Below are 8,931 nucleotides of genomic sequence, written 5' to 3' on the forward strand. Positions count from 1 at the left end.
TTTAATGTTACATTTTTTTTTTTAACCACAACTTTAAAAAAAGAGTTTGAGAAACATGGGATTAGATGCTCTCTGTGGACCCCTCCCTTCTGCTTTATATCCCTTGACTACTTCAGCCTACTGTGAACTCATCCTTCTGTAACCTCCTTTTAGTTAGTACCATGTAATTCTAGCCTATCATTTATTTCTTTTAAGAGGGAGGCAGGACAGTGTAGTGGTTAAAAGCACCTTATTGAGTTAGATAAATCTATGTTTGAATCGAATTTCTTCACTTATTTGTTGAATGACCTAGAAAATACACCTAACCTCTCCTAGCCTTGGGTTTCTTATGTGGGTGATCACATCTAGGACACACAATGTTTCTAAGATTAAATATGATGCGGAAAGTCAAACTCTTAGCATGAATCACCTCATTCACAGAAAGTGCCTGGTGTAAAACAGCAATTATTATCTGACTTCCCGTCCACCCAGATTTTAAGGCACAGTCTGCAATTTAGTGCCTGGCATATACAAAGTCATAAATACCTTATGCATAGAAAACCAAGGATTCGAGCCGCAAGCAGCCCCTCAAGCTGGAGAGCAGCCATGCCCCATGGCCATCCAGGTCTCAGGAGGAGAGGCAGGGCACTCTGTCCTCTACGCATGCATCCCCTTCGCTTTTCCTCTGACATGATTGGTCGAACCTGGGAAGGCAAGGCAGAAGGCAGATCCGGGCTACAGTTTGCTTCAGGGATCAAAACATCCACGACATTTCAGTGCCATCCAAACCAAGACAGATGGAAACTCAATATCAGCTGTTTCACAAGCATCTACCTGAGATGGTTTCAGATAGAAGCACAGGACAAAGAAATGAGAAAGAGCTGGTGGCCAGAATACTGAGAAAATGGGGGTAAGATTCAGACATTACACCAGGAAAAAGTGACCATGATCCAACAGTCAACAAATAAGCAACTCACTAGGTCTTAATTGCCTCACAAATACTCTGGGAACCAAAGCATTGTCTTGTAAATGATTCATTTCAGGAAATACCCACTAATCAATTACTAGGGCTTCTGTGTAACAGTTTCCCCAGATTTGTAGGGGGTGATCATGTGAACTGGATCATTGATTTTAGAATGAGATAAGCAGCAATACTGGTAACCTAATCTACCTACTCCAAGTAGCTACAAAGAAATTAGCTGCCCTTAGTGGAAGCCAGCCCATTAGGAAGAGTGAAAAGAAACCCATTCATCATGAGAGAACCTCACACCAACCAAGTCTCCCTGGAGCGTTCAGCTAGGCTGAGAAGGTGTTGATGGAGAAGGGGATAATAATCCATAAATAGATGTATGGGAAAGGAGGGGAGAGGGGAGGGAAGCCTCATGAGATTGCACAGGGAAAAAAATGGGCCTTAAAATGATAAAAATTATAGAAGTACAATATTACAAGGACTACCCAAATAGTATTATAAAGAATAGGACTGTTGAAAGTAGCCCTTGATGCTACTTTTTTTTTTTTTTTTTTGGAAGAAAACTTGCTTTGAAATTGTATGGTGAAAAAGAAAAGAAAATGTATGTGAATAATGTAGCCCCACCTAAAAATATGTTGCTAACACAATGGTTTTTCAGGAAAGAAAAAGCAAGGATGCCTGGAAATAGCTGCATCTAATCAGCCCCCATCCCAAGCAATCAACTGAAGTCCAGGAAATTCCATATGTAACCAGAAGAATAGACATCCTGGAGCATTTTGCCACAGTTAAGATTAGCGGAAACAGACCCCCATCAGCTCTAGTAACAAAGAAGAATTAAAGGTGAAGAAACTGCTGTGGGTCCCTGTGCCTCCCTTCTGGGAAGGTGGTGGCCGGTGCCGGGGGGAAAAGGATGGGAATTTGGACAGAGGCAGTGGCCCTGGCCGTCCCGACAGCCTATTGTTCTGAAACCACCCCTTCAGCGCAGCTCAGAGCAGTGTTTTTCTCCAGGGAAAATAATTAAAGAACAGTGGCTGGAGCTCAGCTTATCCTCCTGTCTTATCCTCACAATCATTAAAAATGTTTGTTAACATAGCAATGGTTTATGATTAGCACTTTTGGGGTCTTAAGAAATCCTTCTCTATCCAAAGGTCATAAAGATGTTCTCCTGTACTTTCTTCTAAAAGATTTAAAAATTTCCCTTTCACAATGAATTCCTCCTTCTCTATGGACTTGAAAGACACCAAAAGCACAAACCGAAAAGGGAAAGATGAATACATTTCACTTCATTAAAATTAATAACTTCTGCTTGCCGAAAATATCATAAAGATAAGCCACAAACTCAGAGAAAATCTTGGTACCACATCTGACAAAGGACTAGGATGAAGAATATACAAAGAATGGCTGCAACCCAGTGAAAAAATATCCAAAAAACATGATAAGGTAATTCACAAAAAGAAATATAGATGACTATTCAAGATATTAAAAGATTCTTTTTCTTTTTTTTTGACGTGTCGCATGGCTTGTGGGATCTTAATTTCCCCGACCAGTGTTTAAAGCCTCAGCTTTGAAAGCATGGAGTCCTAACCACTGGACCTCCAGGGAATTCCCAAAAGATTCTTTTTTTTTTTTTTTTTTTTTTAAATTTATTTATTTAATTTTGGCTGTGTTGGCTCTTCGTTTCTGTACGAGGGCTTTCTCTAGTTGTGGCAAGTGGGGGCCACTCTTCATCGCGGTGTGCGGGCCTCTCACTGTCGTGGCCTCTCTTGTTGCGGAGCACAGGCTCCAGAGGCGCAGGCTCAGTAGTTGTGGCGCACGGGCCTAGTTGCTCCGCGGCATGTGGGATCTTCCCAGACCAGGGCTCGAACCCGTGTCCCCTGCATTGGCAGGCAGATTCTCAACCACTGCGCCACCAGGGAAGCCCCCAAAAGATTCTTAACTCTCTTAATAATCAGGGAAATGCAAATTAAAATCATCACAATGAGATATCATTTTACATCTACTAGATGAAAAAAAAAATGATGAAGTCTGATAATACTGTGTTGGTGAGGATGTGGAAAAGCCGAATCTTATATACTGCTGTTGGGCTGTAAAATAGTACAATTTCTTTGGAAAACAACTTGGCACTATCTAAAACAAGTAAAGATCACATTTCTATGACCCAGCAATTCCACTTCAAGTGGAAGTGTGGAAACTCTTGCGTATGTGCTCTAGGAGGCATGTATAAGACTGTTAATAGAAGCACAATCCATATTAACAAAAACACATATGCTAAATGCAAACACAGCTGAGCACCATCGTTTGCGGATGCCTACATTGTAGTCTACTATTTTTAGAAAGCAAAAGATGATAACACAAAATTCAGGAAAGTGGTTATGTTTGAGGGGAAGGCAGGAGGGTGGGAAAAGGGGAGGAAGGCACAGCCAGTTATAATCATATTTTTAATGTTGGGAATCTTCTGTTGGCCAGTGACTTTACGTATATTACACATATTCCATGGTAGGCACAGAATATTTCATAATAAATTTCTTTTAATTTGTTAAGAAAAGAAAGGGGTGAACAAAGGACAGAAATCTCTAATGGCTCATTGTCAAGGAAAACATGAGATCTTGGTAACATCAGTCTCACCAAAATAAGAGGGGAATGGTACTCAAGAAGTGATGGATTGCTCTCTGTCGGGGAGGGTCTGCATAATTTGTGTGTCTGTGGAGGTCCTCCCAGAACATGGGCAGCTGGCCTAGTGACCAGGACCGGTGCCCAGGGTTACACCCTATTACTCAGGTTGGCAAGTGGCCTGGTGGGCAAGTGGTGATCAGCTATGGAAAAGGTATGCCACTTAGCACATGAATGTTGTATGTGGCAAGATCTATTTTAGATGATTTTCCCTGCAGAAAACTGAGGGCTGTTCTGGGGCAAGGCCGTTTGGTCTAATATTGGGGATACCCTACTTTCTACCTTGACTGCATGAATTTGACATTGAACCACGGCTGTTTTTCCAACAGTTGGCAGTTTGAATTGTTATTTGAAAGACTCAGTACTCGGGTCTTGGCAGTGTAAGGACTTTGTAACCGTAGCACTACTCATACAGCTACAACCCTTTTTTTGGTTGTTATTTCTATCTTTAATATATTTGAGTCTTACCTATTCTCCCAAAAGGATTATAAAGTTATCCAGGTGGCAGGATTTCCTAAAGCCCTGTTTTGTCCATCCTTGCTGCCAAAAACTTGGCAAAATAAGGGCTTAATAGGTTTTTTAGTTTGAAAAAATTATAAAGTCACAGGAAGTTTCAAAAATAATAGAGAGGTCCCATATACTCTTCATTCAGTTTCCCCCAGTGATTATACCTTACATAACTATGGAACAATGTCAAAACTAGGAAACTGATATTGGTACAATGTGTGCCCTCCATGTTGCTGCAAATGGCAAAATTTTTCTTTTTTTATGGCTGAGTAGTATTCCATAGTGTGTGTGTGTGTGTGAACTTTATCCATTCATCTGTTGATGGACACTTAAGTTGCTTCCATATCTTGGCAAGTGTAAATAATGCTGCTATGAATATTGGGGTGCATGTATCTTTTTGAATTATTGTTTTTGTTTTTTTCAGATATATACCCAGGAGTCGAATTGCTGGGTCATATGATAATATCATTCTACGTTGGTGATTATTTCCTCTCTGCTTTAAAAAAAAAATTCCATTACATTTTTTTACATGTAGCTGGCCAGCTTTCCCAGCATCATTTGTTGAAGAGACTGTCTTTCCACCATTGTGTAGTCTTGCCTCCTTTGTCATAGATTAATTGACCATAGGTGCATGGGTTTATTTCTGGGTTTTCTATCCTGTTCCACTGATCTATATTTCTATTTTTGTGCCAGTACCATAATTTTTTCATGACTATAGCTCTGTCGTATAGTCTGAAGTCAGGGAGCTTGATTCCTCCAGCTCCATTTTTCTTTCTCAATATTGCTTTGGCTATTTGGGGTCTTTTGTGTCTCCATACAAATTTTAAGATTTTTTGTTCTAGTTCTGTGAAAATGCCATTGGTAATTTAATAGGGATTGCATTGAATCTGTAGATTGCCTTGTGTAGCACAGTCATTTTGACAATACTGATTTTTTCAATCCACAAACATGATATATCTTTCCACCTGTTTGCAGCTTATTCGATTTCTTTCATCAGTGTCTTACAGTTTTTGGAGTATAGGTCTTTTGTCTCATTAGGTAGGTTTATTCCTAGGTATTTTATTCTTTTTGATGTAATGGTAAATGGTATTGTTTCTTGAATTTCTCTTTCTGATCTTTCAGTATGGAGGTTCCTTAAAAAACTAAAAATAGAACTACCACATGACACTGCAATCCCACTCCTGGGCATATATCTGGAGAAAAACATAGTCCAAAAGGATACATGTACCCCAATGTTCATTGCAGCACTGTTTACAATAGCCAAGACATGGAAGCAACCTAAATGTCCATTGACAGAGGAATGGATAAGGAAGATGTGGTACATATATACAATGGAATATTACTCAGCCATTAAAAAGAATGAAATATGCCATTTGCAGCAACATGGATGGACCTAGAGATTGTCATACTGAGTGAAGTAAGTCATACAGAGAAAGAGAAATATCACATGATATCCCTTACATGTGGAATCTAAAAAGAAATGATATAAATGAACTTATTTACAAAACAGAAACAGACTCACAGACTTAGAGAACAAACTTATAGTTACTGGGGGGCGGGGGGGAAGGATGAGGGGAAGAGATAGTTAGGGAGTATGGGATCAACATGTACACACTGCTATATTTAAAATGGATAACCAACAAGGACCTACTGTATAGTACAGGGAACTCTGCTCAATGTTATGTGGCAGCCTGGATGGGAAGGGAGTCTGGTGGAGAATGGATACATGTATATGTATGGCTGAGTCACTTTGCTGTGCACCTGAAACTATCACAACATTGTTAATCGGCTATACTCCAATATAAAATTAAAAGCTTTTTAAAAAAAGTAAAAAAAAAAAAAAATCCATTATATTCTGATTTTCATAGTGCCTACTGGGAAATCAGATGTAAACCTAATTTGTTCCTTTGTCAGTAATCTGTGTTTTTCTCTGGTTGTCTTTAAGATTGTCTTTCTTTTTCTTTTATTCTCTTTCCTTCCTTTTCTCCTTCCTTCTCTCCCTCCCCCCTTCTTTCTTCCTTTCCTTCTTTTGGTATTCTGCTGTATCATTACAATATATCTATCTAGCCTTGTATTTCTTTTTATTTATTCTGCTAGAGATTCATTGGGTTTCCTAAATCTGAAGATTTCTGTTTCTGTAAATTCATGAAAATTCTTAGTCAACATCTCTTTGAATATTGCCTTATTCTACAGTTTTTCTATTATCTCTTGTACTCTGATTAGGTATATGTTAGATATCTTAACTATAGTCCCTATATCTTCTTTTCCAAATATATTTAATTCCAAATATTTGTTCATTTCTTAAAAAGAATTCACAGCTTAAAACTTGCAGATCACTATTAGTTTTATTAATAAGTATTTCTAAATATTTTGACTAAGAGCATTTTAATCACAAAACCAGCATATGTTATTGCAAGTCCAGTTAAAATCTTGCTCAACAGAACCAACAGCAGCAATAGCTAGACCCTTATCATAAACATATTTGGCACACACTTTTTGAACTGTCTCAGCATCTAGAGCATCAATTCCTGCTTCCAAGTCAGGGATGGGAATTCTTCTATTATAGCATAACATTTGCCTACCAATATCTTCACCATGGAGTTGAACCGCAGAGTTGCAAAAACATGTTTTGTTTCTAGAAGAATTTTTGTGCTACTTTACTTTCAGTGACACTTATACAGAGTCACATGTATTCTTTTTGGACAACACGTAGCATGCCTGCAGCAATGTCTGGTTTACAACTCATATAGAGTCCCCACAATCCTGTATCTGTGTAGCAAGTGTTGAAAGATTGGAAGCTATGGCAGAGGTTGCCACATCAGATGAGACAGGCTGGCTTACTAGTTAAATTCATTCCTCCTCTGAAATGGCAATCCTAGTTGCCAGTCAGTGTGTTTGCAACTATGAGAGAGATTGTATCAGGATGTTCCCAACCAACAGCTGCAACAGCTCTTGCAAGGTATGTCAAAGGCATCTTGTCATCCCTCAAATAAATCTCACTTTCTGTGAATTTGCAGGGAGCCAGAGTTGTTCTTTTTCCTTTGTGTGTGGAAAAAAAGTCATCAAAAGGAAACTTTGTTAACTTAAGCTGTTCATTATAGGAGACTCCTCCAGCCATAGCAAGGACTATTCTTGGCCTCTTATAATGTGTGGTTATATAGTCCACTAAGTCTTTATGACTTATAGATTTGATATTTGCAGTTGGTCCCCACATTGTCAATCCAAGTGCAGTATTTGATAAGCTATGACGTGAAGATAATAAAAAGACAACTTCTTGTAAATTAGCTTTGATTTCGTGTATCTCTCTAAGGATTATTCTATACTTGTGTTCAGTCTCTGCTTCTCCCAATGTACTGTTTTGTGTTATATCAGCAAGAATGCGTACAGCTCTTGGCAAATCTTTAGAGAATTCTTTGGCATGATACATGATCTGCTTTCTGGAGGTATAGGTGTTGAAATGAGCACCCATGTTTTCATTTTCAAGTTCCAGATCTAATTTGAATCTCTTTTTGGTAACACTGAAGTTCATATGTCCCAGAGAATGAGCTGTTCCATTATTCTTATTTTCATGTCAAATTCCAAGATCAATCCAGAGACTCACTGTACATATTGACAATCCAGAGTTTACAGAGGCCACTCTGAGTTCATTTTCCAAACATGTTACTCATGTTTCAAGAACATTCAGAGCAACTTGTATAGTGGCTTGTGCATTTCTCAATCTGTTGTCTCCAAATTATAATGACAACCCAGTGGCCCCTCTGATCAGGAGCCTCTCAGTGAAACCCCAGAGCCACTGCCATACCATGGGCAACAGCATGGCTTGGACCTCCACTGCTACCATCTCTTCTCAATGTCTTTTAACTTCTGTTTTATTTTTTCAATATCTTTTTCCCTCTGCTGAATATTGAGTAATGCTTCAGTTCTGTCTTCCAGTTCATTAATATTCTCTTCCATTGTATCTAATGCTGTACCTATACACTTAGTTTCTAGTTTCATTTATTATGTGAGTTTTTTTTTTTCACCTGGAAGTTCTCTTTGGTTCTTTTTTAAAATCCACCTGACCATATTTCAAAGTATCTAGTACCTTGTTATACTTCAAATAATCTCTTTCTTTTATTGAGTATCAAACCTACTTATTTTATATTTCTTAATTGATAATTCCAATATCATCCATTTTTGTGGCTATAATCTTACTATTTGTTATTTCTACTTATTCTCCCTCAAATGACTTGTTTCCTCTTGTGTTTTATAATTTTTATATTTCAGTGAGTTTATAATTACCTGAGGGAACTATTTGAGGCCTTGATTTAAGGAATATTTATCCAGGAAGTCATTATGAATCTTGAATCACTTTAAATTAAATTCCAAAGTTGAGTATTTGGGGACCACTTAGGTAGTGTGAATTCTAGATTTTGGCTGTAAACCCTCATGAGGATCACTTGTAAATAGCAATTTTCAAGATAGACTCTACCCAGAGTCAATGTTGAGATAAGAAAGTTTCTTTACTATTTTCCTTTGTGGGATAGATTTTCTTCTTTTGGTTTACCTTTGCACTAAAAATGTCAACTTCTGTGTCCTGAACTATTTAGGAATCTTTTTATGTCTTCATCTGGTTTAAGTCCTAGGCATTGTATCCCCAACCCTGCTTGAGGCCCATTAAAATAAAGACTCTAGGCCACCAGTGATAAGTTAATGACCACAGGACCCCATTGCTTCAGGGTGGTTACCTCTGAAGATTTGTGCTTTCTTGTATTTTTAGCCTCTGATGATTTCCTTCATTTTCCTGACAGCTCAGATAAGCATTT

At 38.3% G+C, this 8,931-nt stretch overlaps 1 pseudogene; it reads right to left on the reverse strand.

Annotated features, from left to right (window-relative positions):
* Positions 1–6,511: 6,511 nt before the first annotated feature.
* LOC118895308 lies at positions 6,512–7,967 on the reverse strand (annotated as a pseudogene).
* Positions 7,968–8,931: the final 964 nt, after the last annotated feature.

Source organism: Balaenoptera musculus, chromosome 5 (genome assembly GCF_009873245.2).
Source record: "Balaenoptera musculus isolate JJ_BM4_2016_0621 chromosome 5, mBalMus1.pri.v3, whole genome shotgun sequence".
NCBI lineage: Eukaryota > Metazoa > Chordata > Mammalia > Artiodactyla > Balaenopteridae > Balaenoptera > Balaenoptera musculus.